The 11,959-nt window shown below is 47.8% G+C and overlaps 1 long non-coding RNA gene across 1 annotated transcript in view; it reads right to left on the bottom strand.

Moving 5' to 3' along the window:
* Positions 1–3,606: 3,606 nt before the first annotated feature.
* LOC307077260 overlaps positions 3,607–11,959 on the bottom strand; it is a 43,861-nt gene continuing 35,508 nt past the window's right edge. Inside the window, exons 3-4 of the long non-coding RNA XR_013811927.1 lie at positions 4,539–4,609; positions 3,607–3,698 (exon numbers count right to left, since the gene is read on the bottom strand). This is a non-coding gene — a long non-coding RNA (uncharacterized lncRNA). The remainder of the gene's footprint in view (positions 3,699–4,538; positions 4,610–11,959) is intronic.

Genomic DNA, 11,959 nt, shown 5'->3' with positions numbered 1-11,959 from the left:
TGTATTAACAGCACACACACCTTCACAGGGAAGCATGACAGACCAGCAACAAGGACAGTGCACTTAGTGCAAGCTATCCTCAGCTTTTGCTCTAATAGCCCCTTTAGCAGGAGTGCCTTGAATACTGGGAGGGAAAATAATACTGCTAGTCATTATTTTGGGTAACACAAATTTCTTCACAATCTCTCAAGTTCTTTCCCACAAGCAAAGAAAATATGTAGGCTACTTCAACTATGATAAAGTAAAAGCCAGTGGTTTGTGGGTCTTCTTTACCAAATACAATACATACATACTTTTTTGAAATTACATACACACACAAACACACACACACACACACACACACGGCAGCAGTCAGGGTATAGAGCTGGGTCTCCTAAAATGAGGAGCACCTCCCAGTTCCCCCCACTGTGGGTCGTGCTGCGTCCCACCCCGGTGGATTCAAAAAGAGGAGGAAAACGACTGTCGAGGCAACGTCTCTGCCGCCATAATGCAGAGATCCGCCATGCCGTGCAAACTTAAGGCGTGAACTGTAAACCAGGACGCAGAGGGAACTGCATGTGACGGCCTTCTAATGCGTGCAAACATTAAATACCGCCAAATTTCTTCTTTAATGGGTTGCACATGCATTAGGGTTGTTGGTAAGGAGCAGAAATAGCTTGGGTGAATGCTTTGTAGGATAATAAGTCACAGATGTAAATTACAAATTATTATTAGAATATTATAATGCAATGGTGAATGAATGCTGTTCATCACCTCTAATCGGTAGCCAAAACAGCTTAACAGCTTGTCAACATGTAAAAATAAGCATTCTGTGACTATTCAATGAATTGACTCTATGTGATATGATGGTATGGCTTGAGGTTTGCAAATGTGTGATGTATGTATTATTAATCCAAACCAGCAGTTAATTTTTTCAATCTAAAATACAGGCATCTTTACAAGGTGGATCAATTCAGCTGGAGGACGATCTCTGATGTCAATAATATCTTTAATTTAACACTGTCAATCTCTTTCAGCTTTTTATAATATCACTTCCTTCTACGGTGAAGTAACGCTTGCTGAAGTTGGCCATGAGGGCAAGATGGCCGACACAAACGCTCGATCCGTTCCGTATCAAAAGGGATTAAAGGGAAACATAATGGTTACATCTCTTGCTTATTCAAAACACAATGCGTTCCACATGCATTTCATTGGTCACCCTCTCCAGCGCTTTATCAACAAGGAAGTCATTACAGACAGGCTCACTGCATGAGCACTTCATTAGACTCTTATGAAGGCTTCTTTTCTCACCAATTCTCACTGAACAGATTTGTGGCAATCTCATTTAAATTGTCCTTACAGGGCCACACAGCCTATCAGTGATATATATATATATATATATATATATATGTATGAATAATACAAAAATAGAATATGTATATATATATATATATATATATATGAAAAGGTTGTGTACATGTATAAAAACAGGAGCCTGCCTTGAAATGTAACTTATATTTTTACAGAGAAAGGATGGAATGTGTAGTGAACACTTTAACCCCCTCGCCCCCACACGTTCCTCTGCAGTTGTGTGTGCAGTGTGTTTGCAAACACCCGAAGAGTTTTCCCGACGTCTCCCTCCTCCATCGCTGCGTCCGGCCGGTCAGAGTAGCAGGGGGCTCCTGTACCTTACGGAGACGCCTGCAAACGTTTTCTAAGTGGAACGTCGGCTCCCCCGCCCTGCGCATGATTGGCGATGATATGACTTGCAGCCGGTGGCACACATAGCAGGAGCTCGGTGCTTTGTTCCAGGATGGCAGGGTTAATGATTTCTCATACTGGGTGGCGAGGGCGGAGCGATGCGCTGTGTTTTTTAGACGGGGCTCTGTGGCTGGGGGAGGGGGTTGTGGGGGAGGAAGGGAGGGCGGAGGGGGGGGTTGAATTAGGATGCAGCCACCATCGTCAGAGCCGGGGAGCTGTCGGCCGCCTTCCCAGCAGTCCTTGGGCCAGTGACAGGGAGATGGATGATATCTGCAGCCTGGCCCCCGCAATGCTCCCACACAACATTGTCTGCTCTGCACACACACATTCACCCACACAGACAGACGCTTCACACACACACACACACACACACACACACGCACACGCAGAGAAGCATGCACACACATACACACGCATACAAGCACGCAGACAGACACAAACGCAGAGAAGCATGCATGCACACACAAACAAATGTGAAGAAGCATGCACACACACACACATTCAACGGAAACGTGCACATGAACACACAGAGGCACGGACGAAACACACAAACCCATAAGCACTCACACGCACAAACAAACACCCATATGAACGCCTGCGCACACACAGAGACAGAAACGTGCATAAACACACAGAAGCATTCACAACCATACCAAACACAACCATTAGCATGGACGTGCACAAACAGAAGGGAGCTCACAAACACACATAGCCACGCGCACACAGAAACGTGCACATAAACACACAGAAGCATGCACAAACACACAACCACAAGCATACACACGCACACACAGAAGGGTGCACATAAACCTACAGAAGAGCGAACGCACACACACCCCTAAGCATACATGAGTACACACAGCAGAGAGGTCAGAAACACATACGCAGAGACACACAGAAAGGTGCACATTTAACACACAGAAGCATGCACGGACACCCACATCCACAGGCACACTCAGAAGTGCGTCACAAACACACATATGCACACACACACACAAATAGAGGGAACCAAACCAGTGCTCTTGACGCACATAATCTCTCAGCCTATTAGACTGGATACGGCTCCTTTACTCATTTCACACAAACACCCTCACACAACCATGTGTTATTTGAGTTATAATACAACCCTGTGCGCCTCTGGCCAGAGAACCTTCTTGGAGCAAAACAGAGCAGTGAAACTTTAAGCAGGATAACAGAAATATTTAAAGAAAAATAATCCTTTTGCTTGGTAAAACAGCTGCGATTACCAATAGTAATAAACACCCCGGATAATGATAAAATTTAAGTGAAAAAACATTCATGTAATATACACAGTGGTTGCTATTATGATTCTAAAACACCACAATGTTCATAGGTATAAACACACCAAAAAATTCCACCAGATTACCGATCGGGCAGAAAAATGGACAACAAGTAATTCCACCATATGAAAACGATTTTATTAAGTTTTAATACATGCAACATAAGAAAAAACACACAACGAAACTCTCATAATATAAACAATCTTAAAAAAAGCTACGAAAAGAACCAGTACGTAATAATAAATAGATGAAGAATTAAACTATTGCTATAGTAGAACATAAACCAAGCGTGTATAAACACCATCTATATCCATGTGTATTGATGAGGGTGTGAACGCTGTGTGAGTGAGCGGTGGGGAGGGTCAGAGGGTTCCTCTCCCCTGGAGGGCTCGCTGAGGCTTGATGTATTTTCTTTACCTGCTTTATGGCTCTCCGGACGAGCTGTTACTGCGGACTCCAGCAGTAACCTGGCCGACCGGCCCTGCATACTGATGATGACGATGCTGATGATGATAGAGGCGGGGGGGGGGGGGGGGGGGGGGGGGGGGGGGGGGGGGGGGGGGGGGGGGGGGGTTGTGGTGTTGATCCCGCATAGCCTGAGGACCCGCCTCCCAGCAGGGCTCGCTTGTGACGTCCTTGTGACTTCCTTTTTTCCCTCTGTGTGGAATAATGCAGGATTGAAGATGGAGGAAGTGGGTTAGGGCCGGGACGCCAGAGGAGGAAGTACAAAGAGAAGGGTGGATGTGAGAGAGAGAGAGAGAGAGAGAGAGAGAGAGAGAGAGAGAGAGCAAGAGAGAGAGAGAGAGAGAGACTTAACGGTCGAGAGAGAGACACAGACACAGAGGGACAGCGAGAGAGAGTATTGGGGATCGGTTTTGGGTCAGGGAAACATTCATCACTGTTTTAAGTGACTTCAGTGGGACAGGTAGAGTTAAACAGGATGCCTAGGCCCTCTCTCCCTCTCCCTCTCTCTCCCTCTCTCTCTCTCCCTCTCCCTCTCCCTCTCTCTATCCCTCTCTCTCTCTCTCCCTCTCTCTCTCTCTCTCTCCCTCTCCCTCTCTCTCTCTCTCTCTCTCTCTCTCTCTCTCAGTGTGAGAGGACCTGGGCAGAGGCATGGAGCAGTCTTCCAGGAGAAGCTGTGCTCTAATTATCCAGCCCTTCGTCTGTTCCCCTCCTGTCTGACACTTTTATTGACTTCACACAACTGCGGCGGAGCGCTTGAGGTTTGGGAGGTGAACAGGGGGAGGGAGGGGAGAGACAGAGGGAGGGGGGAGGGAGGGGAGAGACAGAGGGAGGGAGAGAGGGGGAGGGGCGTCAGGGGGGTTGACAGTTGGACACTGAAATGCTAACCTCGACACTTAAAATAAATAGATCACACAGGGAGACCGTTAAGAAGTTACACTTTTTTTTAACAACGTGTAGTAAATGTTGAGAGTTGAGCGTGTGTACGTGTGTGTACATGTGTGTGTGTGAAATGCAGGTTGCGGTTTCCCTTACCCTTGCACATGTGGGCTGAGCGAGAGACACTCACACAGAGAGAGAGAAACACTCGACCGCTGCGCTGCTTCCTACAGAAACCAAAAGAGGCAGGAGAGTTGCGTCATAACACGGGCAGACACACACTTGGCCGTTCACGACAAGCGAGTCAAGTACGGCAGCGTGTGTCTCTTATCACGGTGGTCACACACAGCCCCCTCCCCCCTCCTCTCATCATGGAACGTCAGCCCCCAGCTCAACACGGCAGAGTAAACATGGGCCCTGGTTCCACCTGTCAAGGACGTGAACGATGTGAAGCTAAACATGCTAGGAATTTCCTGCCGCTGTGACCTCATCCAGTGGGAGGCCCACGGAGCGTCGCTAAGCAGACATGAACACACTTGCATGCAAGTATGCGTCAGGGGGGAGAGATAAGTGTTTTGTTCGCTAGCGTGTGATATCTAAAGCACACACACACACCCACACACACAGATAAAGCCACCGTTTACGTTTAATATTAAAAACATGATATTCCAGACCGTCTGTGAAAAAGCGAGGTTCCAGTCCGACTCAATTAGCAACCGCTGTGACGAGAAGGAACAGCGCTACAGAGGAAGCTAACGCTAAGGGGGAGGGCTAATGCTAAAATGAAAGGAAAACGAAATTGGACGGCGTGATTTAAGTGACGGGTTAAGAATAAATCCAATTAAATTGTTTCATACGACTAATATCATGTCATTATGTCGTCACGCAGGGCGGGGGGGGGGGGGTACACCACTGTCAGGGGGCTCATACGTCCCCCCGTAGACAATCATGTCAACTGCTTCTAGCTGAACTGCTGCCGGATCACGAGGAAAACGTTGCCGGAGAAGGGTCACTTTCCCTCGTAGGCCTGGCTTGGTGGAGGGACGAGCACGTGAACGGTAGGACGACGGCGTAGCGCGGCGGAGAAGCGAATCTGGCGCTGCCCATGCCGGCTCTATGACTGGACGACTCTGTCAAGATTACAACTGCCAAACTGTCTCCGGTTGCTAGGGGCTAAACACTCTGCCCGAGGCGACACATCTAGGCCAGTCGTAGGTCACATTCAAACCCTGGCCAGCTGATAGAGAGACAGAGAGAGACAGAGAGCGAGAGAGAGAGCGAGACAGAGAGAGAGAGAGAGAGAGAGAGAGAGAGAGAGAGAGAGAGAGAGAGAGAGAGGGAGGGACGAATTGAAAGAGACAGCGAGAGAGAGAGAGACATTCGGCAAGGGAGAGAGACAGCGATTGAGAGATGGGCAGCAAGAGAGCGAGAGAGAGACCGCAAGAGAGAGAGAGAGAGGGACATTCAGCAAGGGAGCGAGATAGGCAGCAAGAGAGAGAGAGAGCGAGAGAGAGAGACAGCAAGAGAGAGATAACCTGCAACCCAAAGCATAATTATCCCAGCCAGTTACAGTTCAATAACTCCATCAGGCTGCTCGCCAGATTCCCCGTTTCCCTGGCAACGCCTTGATTCACAGATCTGAGGGGAGGAATAAGGGCAGACTTACAAGGGGAGGGGACAGGCCGAAGGTTGTAACAGGGAAGACACGCCCATCCGGGTCACCATAGACCGCCAATGGGCGCAGTGCACGTGCACACACATGCGCACACACACGTGCCCATGTGACGCAGCGGCTTGGCCAGTGAAAACCTTCTCTTTTATCAATGCTTTGCACCTTGGACATCCTTTACCATCATCATCATCATCATCATCATCATCATCATCATCATCATCATCACCATCACCATCACCATCACCATCATGCGAGTAGCAAATTAGTAGCGCATTTCGACAGCAGGTCTACAAACCTGCAATAAAACACGGAGGAAGGACTCTGGGCGACTGTGCTGTCCTTTTGACTCACTGTTTGCCCCGAAGCAGTCCTCTGCAGATCCTTAATGGAGTCTAACCCTCATCTGTGTCACCCTGAGAATAATAAAAGGCAAACTTTTCCCTGGTGCTCTGAGAATATTACATTAAAAGCGGGGCTACAATTTATACCCTTGATTAGATGAAAAAGAAAAAAAAGACAATTGCATTTGGTTTCGGGTAGGGGCGACATTGGGTGTCGATTGTGAAAGTGGGGCTTGGCGTGTGTGTGTGTGTGTGTGTGTGTGTCTGTTTGTGTGTGTGTGTAAATGTGTCTGAGTGTGTGCAGAGAGAAATACGCACTTGTGTGCAATGTCATCTACACATGATGTGAGCGGCAGTGTGTGTGTGTGTGTGTGTGTCTATGTGTGTTTAGGTGACTGTCTAGCCTCCTGCCGCAGTGTCTGGAAACACAGACGCCGCGATCACCAACCCGCCCTCCCCACAGAAGCCCCTCGCCGCGCCGGTCCCCCTGTCAGCTGCATACCTGCACCCCCCCCCCCCCCCCCCCCCCCCCCACCGAGATAACACACACACCCAGCAGCCAGCACTGAGCGGCACCCCCGCCCCAACACGAGCTGACCATCAATGCCACACACACACACATGAGCTAATAAACACACATAAACACACACCATGGCACAAACACACGCACCTGCAACCACACACATAAATGCAGGCACTATCCCGCATTAACACATGCAGATGCAGACACTTGGACACAAACACACACACACACACATACGCACTAACGTGCACAAACGCACGCACAATGCACAAACTTACGCACGCTAACACACAAACACCTTGCAGAAGTCTTTGAATTCAGCAGGATTTACGTCAGCTCCAGCCAAATTGTAGCGTGGCGTGTAAATGATAATCTGTCCACCATTACTTTTATCTCACGGCGACGTGACAGCCTGGCATTTGATACATGAGCACACATCCAAACAATGGGGAGCGATCCATCCGGACGGCACGCACGTACGCACACACCCCCCACACACACACACTCAACGCCAAGGACGACAGAACAACCCACCCACCCACACACAGACACACATGCAGGTATGCTGCTGCACTGGCTTTTAATCTAGAATCAAAGCCGGGGCCGTGGCTTTATCTGGGCTCATTCAGAGCTTCAATCACATCATTCTACGAAGGAATTAGCCGAGATGAACATGAGACGGCCCACACACACACACACACACACACACACACGCACACACACACACACACACACACACATTGAGGAGAGCTGTGTAAAGGAGCACTTAGTTGAATTAAATATTGTGGCTCATTTGGCTGCGTTCTCCTGAGCCTCTGTTGATGCCCCATGGCCAGACTCCTCCACGCAGACCTGTGATGTTGTGACCCACCGCCTACTGTTGTAATTGGGAACGGTGTGAGACACGGCTACATCCAAATTTTACGGTGTGTGTTGTTTAAAACGTGCCGAAGTAATTTTCTCTGTAAGCAAAGCGTGGTGGTAGTTCAATTAGCCGTGAGCAAATTGAAACCGGGAAGGCGGCACGTAATGTTTATTTGAATAAACTATTACATACTAAATTACACCTTGTTTAGAATATCACTTTGGTCACTTGTTTGAATAGCATGTCCTGGAATCAAACGAAACAATTAACCAAACAGATTAAGGCTGGCTCTCTACAGAGATAAATAAAGAGACATGAGACATGGCCCTGGCACTGTCCTCTGCTATGACTTTAATTACAAACCACTCATCAACCAGCCACTATTATAAGATCCTTCAATGTACTATTACCAATTCAAATATGACATGAGTATATATTCAATCAAAAGATAATTACATTTTGGTTTCGGTATATAATTATAATTATTTTATTAAGCCAACTTTTGCAATTTATGTATGGGATTTCCTGTGATTCAGTTGAACAGTCACAAGATGGATTCCTTGTCACCACTACAATGCAAAAACATTATTTGGGTTATTTAATACAGCCTTATGTGTGAGCTCTCACACCTAAAATGTCAAAATGGGAATCTTTAAAATGGGAATCTGCATTGCAATATTAATTTAATAGTAACCTACACCTTCAACAGCTTGGATTGATTATAACAATTATTTGCAAAAGTCTGCGTTAAAGCATAACTACTCATCCTCAAATGTCGCCATTTATTGGTAATGTTTATGATCAGGTTCTGTAACACACTGCATATCTCGGCACATTTAGCTACTACAAACCTAAAAAAAGAGATTCCAACACACACACACACACACACACACACACGCACACAAACCAACCCACCCACACAACCCCCCCCCCCCCCCCCCCCCACACACACACACACACACACACACACACACAGCAAAAGGTTTGACTTTGAGGAAAGTTGGTATTCTCTATGTGAGTGGGGAGCCGTGTAGCCCTAAGCCCTGTTTTTATTCCTTGTTATTTATTTATTTTAGGAGGAGGTTTATTGGATGGCGGGCAGATTGGATGGAGCGGGCTGCTTTGTTACTGTTAGGGGAGCGGTGAGGATCTCATCAGCGGTGGGCGCGCCGGCTGCCAGGCTACGCTGCGTGTCAGACAGAGTCTAATAAAACTGTCTGGCTGTTTTGTGGGCTTCCTCTCTCTTACGCTCTACACTCTCTCTCCATCTCGTTGTCTCACTCCTTCCTCTTCCTCCCCCCCCCCCCCCCCCCCCCATTTCTTTCACTCTCTGCAACTCTACCTTTCCTTCTCTCCCCACTCCTCTCAGTGTCCCCTTCTTTATTTATTTCTCTCCCTCTCTTCTGTTATTTCTCTTTTCCCTCCCTCTTTCCCTCTCCTCCATTCATTCCACTCGTTCTTCCCTCTCTCTCTTTCTCTACCTCCTCTCGCTGCACTGTGTCTGACTGCTCAGCACTTGTCGCACCATACCCACCTATTTGGTATTCATGGGGCACAGTGCTCCTTCAGCTGTTGCTGGGGGTGGTGGTCTTTGTGTGTGTGTGGTTGGGTGTCTGTGTGTGTAAGGTTTGAGGGGGGGGTGGGGGGTGGTCTGTGGCACAGGCTCACACTGATTAGTTGGCATCGGCATTGTTCACCACAGAGGCAACGTAATTAGGGAGAGAAAGAGCGAGAAAGGGAGAGAGACAGGGGAGGGATGGGAGTGTGGTGAGGGGGGACATTGGAGAGGAAAATCAATTGTTTTGAACTGCATCTCTAATATGGGTAATTTGGCAGAAATTAGGTTTTCAGAAAGCCACGCTGCTTTGGGAACGTAAAAGTTTAAAAAGCAGGTCAAGCCGTGATGGCTGCAAATTAAGTCACACCTTTCAGACAACACACACACACACACACACACACACACCCACACACACACACACAGTGAGCAGGCTTTCTTTCGCAGCCTTTGTCACACAGACTCGTGTGAGACAAATACATTGTCGTTTCCTCTTTTTTTGTTGTTCGACGTGCAGCCTGGCTGAATCACATTATCTATTTGTGTCACTTGGAGTTGAAAATTCCAAGCCCAAATTTGTGAGCTTGTTGTTGTGACACTATGACAATGTATACGGTCGCTACAATCGGTGATATTTTTCAATGAGTCTTATGGTGCCCAAAATATGGGCTGTGACACTTCAACAATTAACATATTGCTTTAATGTTTCGGCTTCTACTTTTGGACTACTGATATTTGCAGTACAGAAACAAACAAACATATAACATATATATCACTATATTTTTGATATACTGTATTTCAATTATTTACATTACCTCTTTTGATATGTTGTACTGCTGGATTATTTATTTATTACTGACAGCATCACATTTAGATTTACGAAAAGTATTTGCACACTCTCAAATGAGAGTGTGATAATAAAGTCTGCTTTATCAACGTCTACCCAGGGAGACAATTTATATCGTATCGTTACATAATCAACGTTACACGGATGATGGCCACGGTTTTGCTATCATGACATTCCTGTTCTGCACGCACACGTGTGTGTGTGTGTGTGTGTGTGTGTGGCCAAATGTCTGTCTGTCTGTGATTGGAAACAAAGGGGATGACATAGGTAAGCCGGAGTCATCCAGTGAATGAGTTCACCAGAACCCAGAGTCACCACACTGCGTAAGACAGCGACAGCAGACACATCCGTCTGGGGCCGGGCGACTGGAGCGAGAGTGATCGAATTTGGACGCAGCGATTTGTTAACGGCTAATCAAATATATTGGCATGCGTCTGTGCTCTCCCGATGTTGACAGAAGTTTAATCAACACACGGTTAGGGGGAGGCGTGCCCTAAAGCGGTCCTCCTGGTCTCCATGTCGGTAAACAACAGAAAAGAAGAAAATGGAGTGATTGCGTGCGTTGCATTGGAATCTTTATTAACAAAGACCGACGCACTGTGTGTGACCGCAGTCTAGTCTGGTATCGGTGCTGCGATGCGAATGCCTGACGGTGTAGCGTGATAGTCAACGCTTGAGTTTGATGGCGGTGAATGGCGTTCTCTGTGGTTCCGTCCGGCAGAACCAAAGACAACGCTTTCATTACAAACATGTCTGTGTTTCGACTTTAACTCTTTATCGTTATGGCCGCGGCTCCCCGGGAACACGGAAAGAAAATGGAACAATTCCGCGTTCCCCGTCTTCATTATCCTTAACAATGTTTCCACTTTCCCCTTCCCAAACTGTATAAACCATCTTAAACAGATCTCAAGTCATCATTTAGCAGCAGGTCATCAGGCAGGCGTCGCTGTGACTCCACCCCGCTGGCGGTGTCGGATGAAGGTCGATTGTGCCCTCCGCCCGCGTCCCAAGAGCCTAACCCGTGATATTTTACCAAGAGAGCTCACAAGTTAGGGTCTCAGGGAGCAGGTGAAGCACCAATGGCGTTCCACTGGGATGCAGGCGGCCAATGACAGGCACCGGCAGTGGCCCGCCCCTCTCTCTCTTCTTCTTGTGCATGCCCTCAAGTCTACCTCATCACACTCTGTCTAAGATGTGCACATGCATGCACACACAGACACACAGACACGCACGCACAAACACACACACACTCACACACAGATGCACACACAGATGCCCCTCCATCCCTGCTGAAGACAGTGCCAGGCTAAAATTACTAAATCAATTCATTCATGAAAAAAAGGAAAATCTAAAACATCTGTCCCAGACAGAACAAAGAAAGGCGGTGCTCTTCCAGGTTGTCTGCAGCTTGACTAATATCTTCCTTCAAGCTGCTTCAGCGTCCTGTATGCACAAAAGAGACAAGACAGACAGACAAGCGAGAGGAGACAGACAGACAGACAGACAGAGAGGCAGGTAGACGGAGACGATGGACAGACCGACACAAACAATTGCGGCAATTACGATACAAACCGACACTTAATGAACAGAAAAGGGACACAGACAGCGTTGGCTAGGACAGCGGCGGCGGCCGATGACAGACTGAGAGACAAAGAGGCAGAGAGTGAGACCTGAATCAGCCCATGGTGCAGCACCGGTCGGTGGTATCGGCAGCCAGAGAGGAGCAGAAGCAGACAGGGGATCCGACGCTGCCTGCTCTCTGCTAACTAGCCTT

The sequence above is a fragment of the Pollachius pollachius genome (assembly GCF_949987615.1).
Source record: "Pollachius pollachius genome assembly, chromosome: 6".
NCBI lineage: Eukaryota > Metazoa > Chordata > Actinopteri > Gadiformes > Gadidae > Pollachius > Pollachius pollachius.
The sequence above is the reverse complement of the archived record's forward strand: the minus strand, read 5'-3'. Positions and strand labels throughout refer to the sequence as shown.